Source organism: Aulonocara stuartgranti, assembly GCF_965226115.1.
Source record: "Aulonocara stuartgranti genome assembly, chromosome: 4".
NCBI lineage: Eukaryota > Metazoa > Chordata > Actinopteri > Cichliformes > Cichlidae > Aulonocara > Aulonocara stuartgranti.
The window spans coordinates 37,232,369-37,253,045 of NC_138942.1; the positions used below are offsets into that span (position 1 = coordinate 37,232,369).

General features: G+C 41.8%; 1 protein-coding gene and 1 long non-coding RNA gene across 2 annotated transcripts in view; both read left to right on the forward strand.

The window, feature by feature from the left end:
• The window catches only part of LOC309704923 (uncharacterized protein), a 535,689-nt gene that overhangs the window by 132,320 nt on the left and 382,692 nt on the right, over positions 1–20,677 (forward strand). The gene's annotated exons all lie outside the window — the stretch shown is intronic.
• On the forward strand, positions 6,551–9,275 carry LOC309705066. The gene is made up of 2 exons (XR_014276475.1): positions 6,551–6,840; positions 6,968–9,275. It is a non-coding gene; the product is annotated as an uncharacterized lncRNA (long non-coding RNA).

Here is a 20,677-nt window from a genome sequence, read left to right on the forward strand (position 1 = left end):
AGAGACCAGTGAACACACAGTCTGTTCATCTTTGCATAGATACAATATACAGCACAATATTGAATGACAGACACGCTGTGGGAGCTTCCACAGATACACTGACGTCAGCATCCAGAGTCCTCCTGCTGCTCCCCCCTCAGAGCCCCGTGATCAGCACCAACACATTCAGTTAGATGACAGAGTCCAGCTGCAGCTAGAATCAGCTCCCCTCTGTGAACAACAGCACAGCGTCAGTGTTTCACACTCAGTGAAAGGAGGAAACAGCAGAAGAACACCATGTGTGCTACGTTTCCCAGGACACACTACAAACTGCACAAATACAGAGCAGCACGTGGAAGGACCTGCAGCTGCATTTACAGAGCTGCAGACAGCGTGATGTCCTGTATGGACAGGTGGAAGGAACCAAGTCCTCAGCTGGAACACTCGTGTTTGTCCACAGACAGGAAACACAGCAGGAAACTTCCTCACAGAAGTGCAGCTCATGGATAACACACTTCCTGTCAGTCAGAATGAGGCTGCAGCCAAACACAGAAAGGTGTTTTTGTCCAGATGAGCCCAGAGAAGAAACACGAGTGTTCACAGACATCAGAAGCTCAGAGAGGTGAAACATGAGGTTGGAGTCCTCGTCAGCATCCAGAAGAGCTGCTGTGAAACCCTGAGTACTCATGACAGACTCTGATGGCACAAACACATCATGATTCAAACAGAAAGACAAACATGGAGCTCCTGATCCTCCTGCATGAGAACAAGCTGACATGAGCGCTGTGTCTGAGAGTGTCTCCCTGTCACAGTGACAATAACACAGCTGCTGCTCACAGTCATTAAACTGACCTGAGGTCAGCTGTGCTCCTTACATATGAACCATGTGACCTCACATCAGTGCTGTGGATGACTGTAGTCATAGAAGAGTAGAGCTGTAGCAGGTGGTGTGAGGAGGAGGTGGTGTATTCTAGTTAACGCAGTACTGAAACACTCCAGCAGAGGGCGCTGTTAAGTCCTTATTGTAACACAGTTACTGTGTGCAGTTAGACTTCATACATAATCTGCACTTATTTCCATCAGACATGCTGTCAGGAAATGATTGGTTTCTATTGATTCTACTTCCTGTTGACTCGTTTGATGACAGTGAAACAATCACAGCTGATTGTGTGATGATGTAAACTGTCACTGTTACATTCAGTGTGTGTGACATAATGTTAGTGCAGGCTGATAACAGCCTGGTTCTGTTAGAAACACATGAACGTGTCCATAGATCAGTGTGTGTTTAACATGAGAGCTTCAGCCCTGCTGATGTGTTAAATAAAGACATGCAGGAAAACTGATGAGACTCTGAAATAACTCTTTATATTTATAATGTAACTCTGCATCAAAAGAACAACAAAGGATCCCAGACAGGTTTCTGTGAACAAAGACCATTCTGATGTTTCTGTGTTTCTAACACTTTGACATTATTAGTAAACAGACTGCAGTGAGCAGCATTTATAAAGAGCTTCTATATAAAGATATGACAGCTGTTTGACAAGTTTATCACTCTGTGTTTGGACCTGATCAGTCCAGCTGTTTACTTGAAACATGTTCATTTACCTGTTCTGTTATATTCATGTTCTTGTCTCTGTTGAAAACACATTTTAATGTCCCTCAGATTTTTCTCCCAGATGAATAAATATAAAAATGACACAAACTGACTGCAGCTACTTTTTGTCCTTTCTGTCAAAAACCTTCATGTGACTCATGAGAGACACGTTTCAGCTGTTTGTGACAGATCAGAGGCCAACAAGTCATTTATAACACTTTCCATCATTGTTTAAAGTTCTCAGTGTTTCTGTGTTGCTGCGTATAGGATCTCCCAGCATCATCACTGTGCTGTCCAATCATTGTGTGCGAGGTTACCCTTATAGTGCGATGTGTGTTTGCACAAAGAGAAGCATGTGTGTCAAATATAAATAAGCACAGAACAGAAACAGCTGCTCGTTTCTTCTGTTTAGAGTCAAGTTAGTGTTTTGTGTCTTTGTTTGAGGCCTGATGTCGAGCAGAGGTGTGTGTAACTGCACTGCTCTGTTATATGTGTGAAGTGTGTGCTTCTCTTCAGCATCATCTTTGTCACTGCTGATTCCTTTGTGTCATCATGTGTTGAGAAGAGAGAACAGTTATAACGGAGGAGCAAAAGGAAGCCCTGAAATCTGCATCAACAAGGAAGTGTTGGCTCACCAGTGATCCCAGCAGAGCCACTGGTTTGGCTCCAGTTGTTCTAGATTCAATGATGTTGTTGCTACAGATACATGTCAGCATCTTTATTGAATTTTATATGAAGCAGAAATGGTGTCATTAGGAGAAGAAGAGGAGAACAAGTCCGGCGAGGAGGCAGCAGCTCTTAAAGATGAAACAGCAGCTCAGCCCTGAGCTCAGAGAGCTGCACATGAAAAAGCTCCTCAAGCAGATCCTGTCAGAGGTTTGTCATCAACAGGAGGAACTGTTCACATCATAGGATGAAGATGCTGTCAGCTGGATGAAGAAGGTTATTTAATGCAAACGTTCACACTGAAGTCAAATTGTTGTCGTGTTGAACAGATTCATGTACTGATCGTCTCCAGAATGTTAGAAGAGCTTCAATGAATCATTAGAAACAACTTACAGCTGCACAGCTGTGTCAAACACATCTGTGTGTCATTGTGGGATTGTTGTGTTTCTACATGTGACACACGTCTAAAACATGCACACAATCTGAACACAAACAGGGACTCATGTGTTCCCACAGCCAGATGCTGAGAGCCATTTCCTTGTAGTCCTGTGTCTACATACATGAACCATTAGATGTTATTGGAATGATTGTCAGCTCTGATAGTTTCATGTGTGTTTAGCTGGACGCTGTTTGATCCTCGACATGTTTAAAGGTGTCCAGTCCTGAGACACTGGGGCTGGAAACAGCTGTGATGTCATTGGACTGTCACACAGACAGAAGTGCATGAAGCGAGCAGCCGAGGAGCCGCTGATGTTTTGGATTCAACAGCATTTGAAAGGTCGACACAGACACATTTGCACACAGAAAGCTGAATCTGTCATATGCCACAGTGAACTCACTGTTCAGTGTTTTTCAGGAAGCTTCTTAACTGCCTCTGCTGCCAAACAAGCAGCTGATGTCCTTGAGAAGAAGCTGAAGAAGTCTTCAACAACAAATACAGGAAGTGGACTTTCAAATACTAGATTCACTTTAGACTCACAGAGAAATGACTCAACCAGCTGTGTTTGACTCTATGAAAGGTCAGTGTGTGTCTGCACACAGACTGTTGTGTTGGACTGTTATTCAGTTGTCTGCTGAATGTTTTCAAATGTCTGCATCTCAGCTGTGATGAGGCTGGGGGTCATGGGAGGCCACCGTAGCAGCCTCTTCAACATCATGACATCATCATAAATGCTGCTGGACTGTCTGATGGGCTGACGGTGAAAAAGCCGTCGGGAAGGAAACAGAAGACGTTTCAGAGGCTGCAGCAGATTTCTTTGATTCGGGGCCTTTTTCAGCTTTATTGGACAGAGCAGTGAAGATAAGTGACAGCAAAGCAGAGAGAAAGGGGGCGTGGCCCGGGTCAAAGCCAGGCCAGCTGCTCTCCACCTCGTGGTCACCTGCTCATCCTAGTGAGCTCCACCAGCAGCCCTTTCACACACTTTACACTGTCAAACACTGTGTGTGGACCTCAGCTAACAACAGGCTGCATTTAAGTCTGGACTACATGCTTTTATATTGTTTTTATTCCATCAGCAGCTCAACATCATGAGCAGCTTTGACATAAAGACATCAAACTCAAGCTGACTTTAAACTACTTTTAATACAGGGGCTCAAAAACAACAACATCTTTATTATATATCAGGACACAAAGTCATTTCATCTCAAAGGGAAACAGCTTTATTTGGAATAACCAGCACTATCAACTGGTTTGGGATCTCCACCAGTTTCATGTCTTTGCAGCTTCTCCAACAAAGTTCCTGTAAAATCAGCATGTTTGTCTTTATTGGTTTGATAGTGATTGATTATTCAGTCCCAATCTGCTGTCATCTAAAGAACAAAATGATGTTTCTATGAGTCACAAAGCTCCAGATGTTGTCGGCTTCACAAAGAAAACAAAGAACTTAAACACAAAGTGTTTGGAGCCAAAATGTTCCCAAGCTGCTCTTTTTGAAATGGCAGAGGTACAGTGGTGTCTAACAGCACACTGTGGAAGGCAAACATGTTATTGTTGGATGAAACTTCATGAATCCTTTGTAGATTTGAGCTGTTGGAGCCTTTCTTTTCTCTTCAGGTGTACAGATGCTGAGGAGGCAGGTGAAGCAGGTGGAGCTGTTGTGATGCTGGCAGAGGGTGTGTCTTAGTAACTCTGTGAGGCAGAACTGGATCCAACATTGTGGATGTGTTGATGTTGGCGCCATTAAGAGTCTCTGGCCACACTGTAGGATTTCCCTTTGATCCACTGTGGGGGCATTTTGGAGTCTGTCAGTGAAACTCTTCATGTTTGTGTTTGACTCCAGTTTATAGAAACAGAGAAATGTGTCATGCTTTTGTTCGGCCTCCACAAATACACACATTTGTTCATTGGTTGGACTTTTTGGAAGGAGACACATTGAAAACCATGTTAATAAGATCTTGTTGTTTCCTGTGGATCCGACACAGAGAGTGGACTTCAGACAGAAAGCGTGGAAGAGATTTTAGAGGCCGTGTGTGGCAACAGGAAGTTTCTGTGTGTTTGCTGATCTTACATGTGGAAAACAACACGTGATGTTTGTGAAGTTCTACAATGATCATTGTTCTCACAGCATTTTGAGTGGGAACAGTTCAAACTGGGAGTAGTGGGAGTTATTTACTGATTGAAACAAGCTGAATGTTTCTGTGACGATGAAGATCAGCAGCTCAGCTGATCAATGAACTGACATCTATCAGTCGTTTCATGAGATGAAGTCATCAGCAGACATTTGTTCTGACTGTGTGATGAATGTCAGAAGGTCAGGGCTCTGCTTTAGTCACTGCTTGATGATCATTGGCTCATTGTTGAATCCAGGGCCCAGTCTGACCTCTGACCTTTGCTGCAGGTCTTCTGTGTTATCTCCACTTTCATGTCTGATCTTCTGCTGTATCGTCCAAAATAAACATCTGGATCATTTCCAACACTTCAGCAGATCTTTAGTTTGGGCAGTGCAGCACAGAATAACACATATTGTACTATACTGCCCACTTCCTGATCTTATTGGATCTGTGTGTGAGGTTGGTGAAGGAAACACATGTTTACTGAGTGAGTCGCTGCCATTAGGAACTAGTTTTTATATCACAGCCTGGAAATCACACAGGACCATTTCTGCAAGTGAAAAGTCGTCATTGGAGGAAAATGATTGTGTAGTTTGTGCGACTGAAGACTTGTCCCAACTACATGTGCTGCTGACCCTTGACCTTTTCTTTAGGTGCACAGAGGAGTCTGTGGGAACATCCAGAACTGAGGCATCTTGTGTACAAACGTGTTCAGACCAGATGTCAAATGATGTCAGATGTCATCCGTGAATGGATGCAACTGTGGATCGTTCCAATAAAATGAGGCAGTTTTGTAAGTACAAGCCCACTACAACCCATCATCAACATTTTAAATTACATTATACATCTTCACTGATATAAAGCACCACTATTTTAACCTGATTCACTTTTTCCACCCTAACAGTTCATTCCTCAAATCAAACAAGATATTTGACCCTAAAAAAATGCATCAACAAATAATTTTGTAATAAAATATTTATTCTTCAACTTTTACAAGTGAAATCAAACAAGTGTGTTTAAGAGTGAAACCAGAGTGGAAGCTGCTCATATAGAGTCCAACCCAGGCTAAAGTAAGCTGAGTAGAGCAGCACCATCAAAGTGTCGGCTCTCTGAACACGGTGCAAGATCGCCATCTGCAGGACAAAACTAGTTTTTCTCGCCCTCCTCGTCAACATCAAGATGATGTCATCGTACAGCAACTGATTCCCTGTCCGTCTGGAACAAAGCATTTACATTAAAAAAGACATTTACAGAAAATACAAACACCAACAACACATCTCATCATCACATGATATTTTATTATTTATTATATTATATATTTTTATTGTACCATCAACATCAACAAATACCAGCATATTTTCTTTGAGATTGAGTAGAGTGGACCTTTCCCTTGGTTCACTTCCTGCTCGCAGCATCAGCTGACCTCTGACTTCCTGGTTAAGGTCTCTCAGCGTTGACTGGAATATCAAATCGGACTCACACCATGTTCTTGTAATGTGGTCATGTCTGTCAGCTGTTTGAAGAGCATCTCTGGCCTAAACACAATAGGAAGAACAACAACACGGCTAAAAAAAACAACACATTTCCATATTAGATGAAGGGCACCGTAACTGGAAATGGTAACATTCATCTGATGCTGCTTTGGATTTATCTTCTGTTTTAGACCAACTTTGATCACTTCGAGCCATCTTAAGTCCGTTTGTTCTAACTTCTCACTAACATCTCGTATGATTTCAGATCCCTGCTGTTCCTCACCTGCCCTGTAGGTTTGTGCTTTGACCTCCAGAGGGCGACAAATCAGCACAGACAGAGAGCTCCATTCAAACTTTGCTGCCATCAGGAATAATTCTTCAAATATAATCATCAGTGTTTGAGCAGTTATGATATCAGGGACAATCTAGACATGTGTGACAATACTGAACATGTCACATGACACACCTCAAACATCATGTGATCCACTCTCAGTCTGCACTTTCATTCATGACTTCAACAGGTTGAAATGAGCTTTGAAGAAACATTCAGTGAAATAAATCTTTCATCACAGGATTCATGTGAGCAGCAGATGAACTTTACAAAGAATCAGTGGATTTATCTTCTGTTTTAGATCAACTTTGATCACTTCGAGCCATCTTAAGTCCGTTTGTTCTTCTCACTCACTAACGTCTCGTATGATTTCAGATCCCTGCTGTTCCCCAGCTGCCCTGTAGGTGGCCTCAGTGTGTCTCACACCATTTACAGATGATTACAGGTCGTTTACAGTTCAAACAGGTCCAACATAAGAAATATGTAGAAAATATCCTGCTATAACAGTTTGGGTCAAAGTGCAGATGTTCCAGATGTTCTGAGTCTGTCTGTGTTTCATGTTAACATGTAGATGTTGGACCAAAGTGAAGCTTTTTGATGTGACTGCAGGAATGTGAAGTGTAACTCTGAGCTCTAGGAAATGAAACTAAACGGACTTTTTCTCCTTTATTTATAGTGTTAAAAATCCCAATTCTTTGAATCTTTGGGCTGAAGGAAGGACAATACTCGGTGTATAAATGCTCAATCAACAATCATTTATTTCCATACAATTCAACACATAAGAGCATTACAACGTCCGGACGGGAGAGATGCCTGCAGAGGGTCAGCAGCATGTCTCAAAATGGTGACGGGTTACTCAGCTTTTTATACTCTCTAGTGGCCCCCACCTAGTCGTAAAAGCCTAAACATTCACATTCTTTCTCTCTTACGGCGCCTAAATTATGACCTCGGCTCCCTGTCTTCTCTGCTCCCTGCAAAGGTGGGGGTGTGGAATGTTGTCTATCTCCCTAGACACCAAGTCTCCTGCTTACAACCTTCTCTTGATGATTCAGCAGTAAAGCATGTCAAGAAAACAGTATAAGACATTCACAGCCGATCAAGGATACAGAGTGATGCACACTTATCTAATGAACTACAAAATGATTATGTTCTTTTAACTCAAAAGTATAATGAGGACTAAACTACATACTGATCACACACTCTATATTAAAGGGTATAATATGATCTACAGCAGTATCATAATTCAACTACTTTGATTACATATATAAGGTAACATATGATAACAGAATAATCTCAACATTCCCCCTTTGATCTCTTTTCTCAAAGAGATCACTTACAACATACACTCTAATGTTGCAATGTCCACGTCTCCTTGGTCCTGAGGCCCTCTGTCCCCCTTTAACGGGTGGACCATATGTGTGATGACCTCTGTGTTTACGCAGTTCAGATGCAAGCAAAGTTAGATTTACAACCATACCATCAGTTACAGATGACACTCCCATCACTCCCCAATTTTCCCACAGCTTTATTTTTTATTGCTGCAGCTACCAATATCTTCCAGTTGGGTGATTCTCAGCTTCTTCCTTCGACCTCCGGGGTTAGACCACCCTTTAGTCATTGCACAGTTCTGGGGATTATTCTGCCCCGATTTCAAACAAAGATCTATGGGTTTGTGGTCACCGCCGTGTCCCCCTTTTTGCCAAGAGCCTCTCGAACCTCGTTGGTCTGGTGTTCCTGGTTTCCGCCAACCCCTTCATGGTTATTGCTGTGTTCATGGGATCCATCTTCTCAAGGAGCCCAAACGTCATGACACTTGACCCCAGTTGCTGTCTCGGCAGTCCCTCCATCTGTCTCTGCTGTTAGGGGTCCTCATAACTCCGTGTCCCCGTCTGGTGTCTGTTCCTTTCTCTGCAAGAGACAGAAAAACAAAACACCTCTCTCCCTAGCCTTGATAATCTAATATTGTTATCCATTGTTGTTCTAATGATTCAAATTTTGGTTCAAAATGTTATATTCCGGACTTATTCTAATCATAATCTATGTGTGTGTAGAAGAAATCAAAGATTAATGAACCATTTCTAAGTCTAACACATTATAAGCTTAAGTCTTACCATAGCTAAATTATTAAACACACAAATAAACTCATGGAAATTTTCATATCACCAGTGTTTCATGTTCAAACTCAACTTCCACTTTTATTAGTATTCCTCCCTCCAATATTTGCAATTCCCCTCCTTTGGTGTGAAAACTGTTGGTGTGGTCAAGTGGGTGCTATAAAAAACAAAAGCTCAGGACAGAACAGTTATCAGTCATGTGCTTCATACAAAATTGGCATATCTCTATTTTGAATATGGCAAGTCTACCATTCCCCTGTTATTCATAAACATTGTTAAGGTTTTGGCGATCTTCCTCTATAAACTTTAACTGACTTTTTTTACAGTGACCTTCTATGGTCAATAGTAACATATTCCAGTCATGAGTGATATCAAAAGTTTTTTCCACTGTATCATTTGGCATTCCCAATAATATAACATGATACCTTAATCAAAACGAAGCTACTATAGCACAGTTTTTCTTAATGCAAACATCAGTAACTCAAAATTAACAACCAACGGTTTAAATCTCAGTTCCACACTCGCCTGTGAAGCTACAGTCTCCTCCTCCAGTCTCTCTTATCCTCCTGCTCCTGCAAGAACAAAACAAAACAAAGCGAAGCATCCACCCTTCTCTTGCCGGCTGGGTGAATTGTTTGTTGGCATTTACTAATCCTAAAGTTGGTGCAGTCATTGTCTCAGTGTCAAGTCAGTCAAAACTTTCAGTCCGTCCATCACAGTCCAGTCACATGCATTCATTCACACACATTCATACCAGATGTTGCTGATAATCGAGTCTCACGCGCAACCTATTCGAGCATCCATCACCAGCAAGATGACGTCATCATTTTAAAAGGAAAACAATTCCTTGTTTTTTCTTTTTGGACCGGATTGACTCGCTGCAATCCTTTTAGACTGAGGACTTCTCATGTGATCAGTGTCCCCTATAAGTGAATTTCTCCCAAGCCAATTACAATCATGGAGAAAAATACTTTGCAACTGTTTACAGTAATAATATTTTATAGCGCTTTCAGGCCTTGTTTAAAGAGCTGATTGTTAAATCATGAACTCACAAAATATCACCACATCACCACTGGTGGATCTCAGATGTGTTTTTTCCTCAGTGCACTGTAACAAAAAGGAAAACAGACGTAACAAACAAAATACTAATAAAAGTAACACAAACTAGGGCCCGTTGCAGACATGTCCAAGCATAAAACTATCCCTCTCTCGCTTACGAGAAAGAACACAAGCCAAAGCTCACTGATAAAATCAAGCTAGCGCTAAACAAAACCAAACAATCAACCAGAAATTCACAGGAACATTTTGCTTCCTGCTGGGACAATATTGTGTGGGAATGAGAACTTCAGGTGCCGTAACACCTTTTGTTCCTCCTTGTATTAAAACTCAATCACAGAAAATGCCATACTCCGACCTAAAACTTACACTATTACTTCATCATCTTCACTCTGTGCCACTGTTCCTCATCAGGGCTGTGTGAAGCACAGCAAAGAATTCAGTCAAGGCCTTGAGCCATAAACAGACATCACGCACAGACATTGTTTTCATAACCAAACCGTTTTAAACCTTATTAACTCTACCTGAATGCCCTCTAGGTGACATATAACACATTCTAAGTAATCAATGGTAATCAATGGCTCCTCATAAAAATTATGTATTGGGATGTTTGTGTGCAGCATTTTGCATATCAGCATAAGCAAAGCATTCTTCATTGCATCAGCGTGTGTGTGTGTGCATCACTCTCAGTGAATCAGCATTCCAATGTGTGTGTGTGTGTGTGTGTGTGTGTGTGTGTGTGTGTGTGTGTGTCATCACTTCCCTGTTCTGGTGTTCTGGGTAAACCACGGCCTGAAGCATGCCCTGGGGTCCTGCCCTCCTCCTTTTCAGTTTGTTTGCGACCATTGCTGCTGCTGCTGCTCAAAGTTCAGTCCGTCCTGGTTCTGACCCCAATTGGGGCAGTCCTTTCTCCAGTGTTGATGTTCACCGCAGGTGAAACCTGCATCTTCTTCTGTGTTTTTTGTCCATTCTGAGGTGCCTTCTGACCTCAGTTACTCCTCCTGTCTCGGTCCCGCCCTTTTTGCTGCCCGATGATCATTGTTGGTCCGTCACTGTCCTGCACAGTTTTAATGCAGAGTTATCAAGGTCAGCATTCTTTTGCTCGGCCTTACTTTTCATTCGGGCTTGGCGGGCGTCTCGTCACAGCTCTGTCAGCTGAAGCTGACTGAGAATTTTCCCCCGTGTAGTGAAACGGGCCTTGGGTTTAGTGCTCTCCGTCTCTGCTGCATGAGATCACATTCCTGCAGCACTGTTGACATTTTCAGGTCGTTGTTGTGGGTCCAGCTGTTGCAGCATTTGGTCAGGGTCACGTAGAGGGGAGAGCAGGAGTCCAGTTCAGCCTCGGCTTTCAGGGCCGCAAAGCAGCCTGTAATTAAGCATAAAGAGAAAAAACAAAAACAGAACAAAACAAACGAAAAACAAAAACAAACGAACAGGAAAATGATGTTGTGTTGGCTGTGTCATTCAGAGAGGGGAGAAACACCGGGACCAGGCCCTGTGTCAGCTTTCTCTCCCCCTTTTTTTGTTTTTTCTCACCATATAATCCAATCATGACCCGCCAAGCTGACAGGACAACACAGGTACATATTAAAATTCTTAAGATCATGTTCAAAAGCCCAAAAATGGACTTTTCTTTCATTCAGAAATCACTTGTATTAATCAATCAACAGAAAACATGTCACAATTTGACTCTTTTTACCACTAAATTTGTTGTGTCTTGCCTGGTTGGTTAGACCAGTGTTTCTTTTTTCTTTTTTGTTAAATTGTTGTCCTGCAACCCAGAGAGTTTCTTTGTCAGTAATGTATAAACTTTATTATTTAACAACAGAAGTATGTTAAGTTTCGCTGCTTTAACCTTGTTGGAAAATCTTCACATGTTCATGAGTGTAAGCTGTTTCTTCATTGCATGTGTGTGCATTTTGTAGGCAGGCAGGTTAATTTTAACTTTTTCTCAAACTAGGCGTTACCTTAAAAGGAGCCTTTCTCTCACATTTCTCTGCTTGTGTGTGCTTTTGTTTCACCTTTTGTTGTGATGCTCCGGACGCCTTCCCAACCTCCACAAGTCCGTTGGCCCCAAAATTCAACCGAATTTCATGTGCTCTTAAAACCTTCATTCCTCCTCTAATTCTCTCCTCGCTGCTGTCTGTTTCACAGCTGCTGATTCGTGCTGGGTGTGGTTCCCATTACCTATAATTTTGCTTCGGCCGCTGTGCTTGTGGGGGCAGTTGGTCCAGGTCCGCAGCTTCCTGTATTAACACACTAAGAGATTTATTTAATTTCATTTTCATCACTGTTAAACAGATAAGCAGGCAACACGCCCACCTTGACTGCGTAAACTGCACGCCAGTCTCCCAACACATTCCTCTCTCTATAATTCTCCACTACACACCTCTTACCATCTCTCTTTTTATTCTTATTTTTCTTATTACACCACAGAGTAATACACCCAATTATGCCCGTCTATCTCTATGTGGCTCCAAATTCCCTCTTTATTTAATTTCACACTCGTCAGGGGACAGGCACACAACAATTTCAACCACTGAAACGAGGAATTCAACCTTTTTATATTTCACCTATGATAGAACTCAACCTTAGATGTAAAAGCATTCTCTTGTTCTATTCCAGAATAAATGTGAACCCGTGATTACACGGCCATTCCAGAGTTATTCTGCAGCTATGCGGGAGTCCTCAGTTCCCAAGTCGCCATCTTGGCATCCAGACGCCGCTGGGCCTGGCCGCGCGTCCACGACCAGGAGGGTCGCCACACCTTGAACAAATTAGTTTCCACAGGTACACCAGGCGTCAACCTTAGATCTTAAAGCATCCTCTTCGCACTAATGTCCTCCTATTCAAACACATCAACCGTCACTGTGACTGTGTTCACACTTCACACCCAGAAACAGCACCCAGAGCGCGCGTCACACAAAACAGCACCCAGAGCGCGCTTTGCACACACTCACCCACAGTGAGACACACAGAGAGCGCTCCTCATCAGCAGAAATTTGCACAGAAACCTCTGAGCTCAACTGTTAGAATTCTTTTGAAACACAACAACCAAAGACCAAATACCCCTGTCTCTGCGTTATGACCGCCACAACGGGGCAAAATCGCATCATAAAAGTGATGCCTGCGTCCCCTGAAGTTATACCCGACACCATAAACCAGGTTTTGCTCTATGTACTTCTTGGCAAGTAAAATTTTACTTTATTTTACGGCCGCAGCCCTTATGACTCGACAGACACCATAAACCACCGTCAAACCTCTATTCAATGTACTGAAACCAGCACCAACCACTACTGCACTTCACGGCCGTACCACCGGAACACGGCCGTATCATAAACCAAAACCTACGGACGTGTTGCGCTTTCGGCGTTGCCAGCGTTTAACTGCACCGTGAGCCAGCATCTGCTTTTCCTTAAACAACTTCTATTTCATAGCCGGCAGGAGCAAGGACTTAACAGTAACCATAAACAAACTTCGAAACCTCGACTTCAATGTACTAAACTTATGGCCGCGTCTCCAGAAGAAATTCTAATGTATTATTGCTACAGAAGCCAGTTTTAGACTAAGTTAAATGTGGAAGGTAAAGTGGGCTGCAACTAGTCCAACGTAGTATGTTATTAGTATCTCGGTAGAAGCAGTTTATTTAACACACTGGAATTTAGCCTCAACTTATGTTGTTAGTATCTTGCGCCAAAAACCAGACACCGACAATTTAATGTGAAAATACATGTGACTCAGCGAACAGATTAATTTGGAAAGCCCAATATGCACATTTGGTATTTATAATACAACAGGCTGTGCTTACCTTTTTATTTTTGGACCGGTCCTCTGTTCACCTCGCCTCACGATCTCACCAAAGGTCAAATCTGCACCTCCTCAGCACACCAAAGATCCGGGTCACACGGCACCAAGTTGTTGAAATCTCCCAATTCTTTGAATCTTTGGGCTGAAGGAAGGACAATACTCGGTGTATCAATGCTCAATCAACAATCATTTATTTCCATACAATTCAACAGTCAGAGCATTACAACGTCCGGACGGGAGAGATGCCTGCAGAGGGTCAGCAGCATGTCTCAAAATGGTGACGGGTTACTCAGCTTTTTATACTCTCTAGTGGCCCCCACCTAGTCGTAAAAGCCAAAACATCACATTCTTTCTCTTTTACGGCGCCTAAATTATGACCTCGGCTCCCTGTCTTCTCTGCTCCCTGCAAAGGTGGGGGTATGGAATGTTGTCTATCTCCCTAGACACCAAGTCTCCTGCTTACAACCTTCTTTTGATGATTCAGCAGTAAAGCATGTCAAGAAAACAGTATAAGACATTCACAGCCGATCAAGGATACAGAGTGATGCACACTTATCTAATGAACTACAAAATGATTATGTTCTTTTAACTCAAAAGTATAATGAGGACTAAACTACATACTGATCACACACTCTATATTAAAGGGTATAATATGATCTACAGCAGTATCATAATTCAACTACTTTGATTACATATATAAGGTAACATATGATAACAGAATAATCTCAACAATAGGAAAGTGTAGGAGAGCAACAGATGAACAAGCGTTACTGTAACAGGAAACACAAGCACGTCATCAGAGGATCTTTATGTTCATCATCATCACTGTTTCCTTGTTCTGTCACAAACACACACTTCCTGCTCTCTCTCTGATGGATCTGATTGGCTGTTTCATTCACAGGAGGTCAGGGCGTCACACCAACAGCTTTAACTGCACAACGACACACTTTAAATCATCTACAGACAAACCTGTGTGTTCGATTTATGAAGAAATAATAAAGACGTGTGTACAGCTGTCCATGAAGCAGCTTCTCACACAAACTCTGACACTTCAGCCACTTTAATTCCTGCAAAGCTGCGTAATAAAGAGCTGTGACTGCTATGAGCTGCTGATGATGACTGCATGAAGCTCTCAGCTGAAGCTTCTTTCATTTATTTTAATGTTAATGTCGCCTTTTTAAGTCTGTGTGAGGATTTTAATGACACACATTAAAGGAGCTTCTTTGATTAGAACCAAATTCATGTTGATTTTCAGCCTGAAATGATAAAAACTTTAATAATTCTGTTTATAATCATCAACCTGGAGACTAATGAAAAGTATAATAGTGAAAGAAAGCCTTTATTATTTGAGTAATGCCTGAATCTGCTCAGAGACGGAGACAACACTGTCACAGGCTGGGTCTCCGACCCAGCACTCTGAGTTTTCTTTGTATTTTTCTCATTTTGTTATGTGATCAGTTTTGTGTTATTTCGTATTTTCCTTTAGTTTAGGCAGTTATTGTTCTTGGTTTTCTATGTTTTGGGGTTTTGTAATTATTCATCACGTATTAGGTCTGTTAAGTTGTGTTGTCATGTTTTAGTATTTCCTGTTTTATTCTGGCAATGTCATGTGTTCTTTGTTTATTGTATTTAGCTTTCCTCTCCTGGTCCTGTCATTAGGTTTATGTCTGTCAGCTGTTTTCCCCCATGTGTCGCCACTTCCCCTGATCACCTCATGTCTGTATTTAAGCCTTTTGTTTTCTCCATGCCATTGTCGGTTCGTCTGTTTACATCACCGCAGTCATGGTTATAGTTTTCGTCTGTTTAATCTCACCTCAGTCATAGTTATAGTTTTTTGGGTCTTAGTACCTTTAGTGTTTTTTGTTTCTTAGTGTTTTTGCCAGCTTGTTTTGGTCTCTTGGTTTATTTCCTGCCGGCATCGCAATAAAGCTTCACCTTCTGTTAAAACCTTACTACTCCTCATCGTCATCTGCCTTTGGGTCCTCTTTCCACACACACACCGGCGCACCCCGCCGTGACAAACACAGAGGTGTTGATGACAGTTTGACATTAACTGAATTAAAAACAAAGTGCTCTTATTGTGAAAATCTGCCTCCTACTTCTTTAAATCATTTTTATGTATTTTTTAACGTCACAGTGAAACATTGAGGCATTAATCTGACACAGTTTGATCAGCAGCTGTGTTTTCACTGACGTTTCACTTTGATTTGTTCAGACTGAGCAGAGAGGATCGGTTCTCTGTGTGCGCACTGCTGAGAAACACAAGCTCATTTCTGCTGTTTCATGAAAAGTGTTATGGAGGAACAAGAAGTTCAGCCTCTAAACTCTCAGCGTGAGGACTGAGTGAAGAGTTTCAGAGCAGAGAGTTTTGGCTCACAGCTTTTAGCGTCTACACAAAGAGACGATTACGCACTTGATCTGAGAACATCTCCACCTCCTACAAACAAACTCTCCTACGAGCAGCTGTAACAACTAGGGATGGGTATTGATAAGATTTTCACGATTCCGATTCCACTTTCGATTCTGTTTAACGATTCGATTCTTTATCGATTCTTTTTAAAAAAGGAGAACACTAAGGTCGATTAGCTTAGAACTTTGTTTTATATCTTCTCTTTGAACAAGATAGAAATTTAGGAGTAACATGGCCTTACAAACCCAACAGTGAGATCTTAAGAGATCCAGCCTACGGCTCTTCAATGGGGTGTCACAGGATCCCCAGGAAAAAAAATTGTAAATGTAAAATAATAAAATAAATATTCTTCTGTAGCAACAACAAAGTATAACATAAATTATTCTGTAGCAATTACACAAGAATATTCAGTAATGTCCCTGCCTACAATTAAACACATTCACTTACTGAAAATCATCTGCTGTGGCAAATGGGTGCAAACCTTTTACCACAAACTGAGTCACTGCTCGGTGACGTTCGTCTATCCTGCCTGAAAGGAGACGCTACCGCTAGACTGCAGCAAGAACTGCCAGCATCTGAGCCAGACTCTGTCTCTCGTCATGGTCGCCTAAATGCACAGTAATGGCAGGTTTGTAATAAGGCAGATCGCGCTAACATAATATGCACTGTTAGTTGATTATTTACCTGCCGCATTAACGGGCGAGGACGTGCAAATGTTACCGCTGCTGCTGGGTTGAGATTCACGAGTCCGGAGCGGAATTAAAAACACGACATTCATTTAAGGTCATCGTGTCTTTTGTGAGCAAATGCTTTTGCATATTCGTAGTGTTTCCTCCCTTAAATGAAACATCTACTTTGCAAGTATTGCAAGTTGCCCTGTTGTCATCCATTCTCGTAAAGTATAACCAAGCTTTTGAGCATTTGAGCCGCTTACGCGCCGTGTTTCCTGCCAGGTAAATGACGCTCCGCAACGCGGTGACGTCATTCGGGGCGACTGGAATCGATAAGGGAATCATTTGCAAAAATGGCAAGCACTTCCAAGGAATTGAAACAGTGGGAACCGGTTCTCAACAAGAACCGGTTTTCGATACCCATCCCTAGTAACAACCACAACAGGCAGAAGACTGGATTTCTTCAGGTCAGATTTCATGCAGTTTGCATAAATTGTGTGTCACAGACATTGTAGTTCACATTTGTGTGACTCGTTTAAATCTTCTCCTCCTGAAAGTGAAACTCTTACAAACACATAAGGACACAAAAATCCTCGTGTCCACAGCTTTCAGTCCCAAACTGACTCTGAGCCTCGTCAGTAAATCCGTCAGCTTTTTACCATCTAAAGAAGTCTTTGTGCTGCTGCAGACGTTAGTAAATCTGACCCAAAATGTTCTTTTTTCTTTAAACTCACAGGCTGCTCTCCTTTAAATGACCTGCAGGAATCAGCAGGGTCAGAACATGTGTGTGTGGCAGAGTCTGAGCAGAAACCTGCTGCAGGTTGATCAAACTAAAGTCATATTAAGGAGCTACTGGCACAGAATTAAAGTTATAAATGAAGTTTACAGAACACTGTTTGCCTTTAATTCTCTAAGCACAGATAAATGAACACCATTGGACTTTATCAGAAATGAATGAAATATCACTGGGATCAGGTGTAAAGTGACACGTGGAAGACTGGGTTTGTTTTTTAATACTTAAAGTTATCAAACAGAAACAACAGAAGTCCAAATGGTGCACTTGAATACAGAGAGAACAGAAATGATGGAGGAATCATTTAGTTCCACTCAGAAATATGAACGTCAGGTTAATCAGACGATGGACTGAAGAACAATCAGAGTGTTTCCATATAGAAACATCTGTTTGTTCTTAATCACTCACTCAAAAAAGAGAAACTGGATGCCTGTTACATTTACAGGAGTTTGAAGAAAACATGTTTCTGAAATGAACATAATTAAATCATACAGGGAGTGCAGAATTATTAGGCAAGTTGTATTTTTGAGAAATAATTTTATTATTGAACAACAACCATGTTCTCAATGAATCCAAAAAACTCATTAATATCAAAGCTGAATGTTTCTGGAAGTAGTTTTTAGTTTGTTTTTAGTTTTAGCCCCCCCACACTCCCTAGCAGATCATTACATGGAGAAACCTTTGGAATACAAGCATGCTGATCCACACAGGTGTGCACACAGGTGTACACACGGGTATTCACAGACGCGGACTACAGCTTTCTTGGCTGCTGCCTCAAAGCACATTGTGCGCTGTCTATCTTGCGTGCTGCACAATATCGGTTATTATTTAGTATCTACTGTTATCTACTGCTAGCTAGTTTATTGTGATGGTGCTTTTTTTTTTTTTATTATGTTGCTCTTTGTTGTTTGCTGTCTCCTCTGTTTTTTTTTTCTCCATACAGGTGACCCAGGTGTTTTTTTTTTGTTTGTTTGTTTTTTTTTCTTTTCTTTCTTCCCCCCTTCTCACCGTCTCTTCTCCCCTTTGGTTTTCTTTCTCTCCCTCTCTTTCTTTCATTCTTTCTCCCTGTCCTATCCCCCAGTCATGTCTGTCCCGTTTGTAGCAACTGAAAATAAAATAAATTCATAATTATAATAAAGGTCAAACAAATGGACCAATATGGCAAGGCCATGATGATCCACTTGGTAAAATAAATCCGCTTGGCATCTTTCTTGGCCTTAAGACAACAATTCTGACGGCTATAGATCCAAACGGGACAAAAAAAAAAAAAAAAAAAAAAAAAATACATTTCTGACATTCAAAAACAAAACAAAAACAAATCAGCGACCAATATAGCCACCTTTCTTTGCAAGGACACTCAAAAGCCTGCCATCCATGGATTCTGTCAGTGTTTTGATCTGTTCACCATCAACATTGCGTGCAGCAGCAACCACAGCCTCCCAGACACTGTTCAGAGAGGTGTACTGTTTTCCCTCCTTGTAAATCTCACATTTGATGATGGACCACAGGTTCTCAATGGGGTTCAGATCAGGTGAACAAGGAGGCCATGTCATTAGTTCTTCTTCTTTTATACCCTTTCTTGCAGCCACGCTGTGGAGTACTTGGACGCGTGTGATGGAGCATTGTCCTGCATGAAAATCATGTTTTTCTTGAAGGATGCAGACTTCTTCCTGTACCACTGCTTGAAGAAGGTGTCTTCCAGAAACTGGCAGTAGGACTGGGAGTTGAGCTTGACTCCATCCTCAACCCGAAAAGGCCCCACAAGCTCATCTTTGATGATACCAGCCCAAACCAGTACTCCACCTCCACCTTGCTGGCGTCTGAGTGGGACTGGAGCTCTCTGCCCTTTACCAATCCAGCCACGGGCCCATCCATCTGGCCCATCAAGACTCACTCTCATTTCATCAGTCCATAAAACCTTAGAAAAACCAGTCTTGAGATATTTCTTGGCCCAGTCTTGACGTTTCAGCTTGTGTGTCTTGTTCAGTGGTGGTCGTCTTTCAGCCTTTCTTACCTTGGCCATATCTCTGAGTATTGCACACCTTGTGCTTTTGGGCACTCCAGTGATGTTGCAGCTCTGAAATATGGCCAAACTGGTGGCAAGTGGCATCTTGGCAGCTGCACGCTTGACTTTTCTCAGTTCATGGGCAGTTATTTTGCTCCTTGGTTTTTCCACACGCTTCTTGCGACCCTGTTGACTATTTTGAATGAAACGCTTGATTGTTCGATGATCACGCTGCAGAAGCTTTGCAATTTTGAGACTGTTGCATCCCTCTGCAAGATATCTCACTATTTTTGACTTTTCTGAGCCCGTCAAGTCCTTCTTTTGACCCATTTTGCCAAAGGAAAGGACGTTGCCTAATAATTATGCACACCTGATATAGGGTGTTGATGTCATTAGACCACACCCCTTCTCATTACAGAGATGCACATCACCTAATATGCTTAATTGGTAGTAGGCTTTCGAGCCTATACAGCTTGGAGTAGGACAACATGCATGAAGAGGATGATGTGGACAAAATACTTATTTGCCTAATAACTCTGCACTCCCTGTATTCCCAGAACCACCATGTAATGAAGACCACTTTTTGTCTACATGAGGTGCAGGAACAGTCTGTGGAGCAAGAGACACCATACTTCTTACTCCTCTCAAAGGGAACAAGGTGGGATTTTACATCTTTTAGAAACTTCTCAAACGTGATTATCAGTAGAGATCTCATTTCAACTGATTTAACTGATTTATTCATTCCATATTACTGGTTTATTTCCCATTCCCCCCCCCCCCAAAGAGATTGGGAACTAAGAGAAATCAGTCTGTAATCCTACAAAAAAAATCTGTGAAAAGAAAATGTTTTGTTGTTCTTCTGCTTCTTTTATCTGGAAATGTGCAACCTAATCCTGGTCCAGATTGCAAATTCTTAAGTACTCCTTGTGATTTTAAAACTCGAACAGGTCTTGGTATCACTCATTTAAATGTCAGAAGTCTTCTTCCCAAACTTGATTTTGTGAAAATTTGGATGAAAGTTAGATACTGATATTCTTATATTATCAGAAACCTGGCTTACTAAATCAATTATTGACAAAGACATTGCAATAATGGGCTATAATCTTTTCCGTTGCGACTGCCCCAGAAAGGGTGGCGGTGTTGCAATTTATGTAAAAAGCAAATTCCATGTTACTGTCGATTCATCGGTACCTGTTCGTAAACAGTTTGAACTTCTTGCCCTCAAGCTC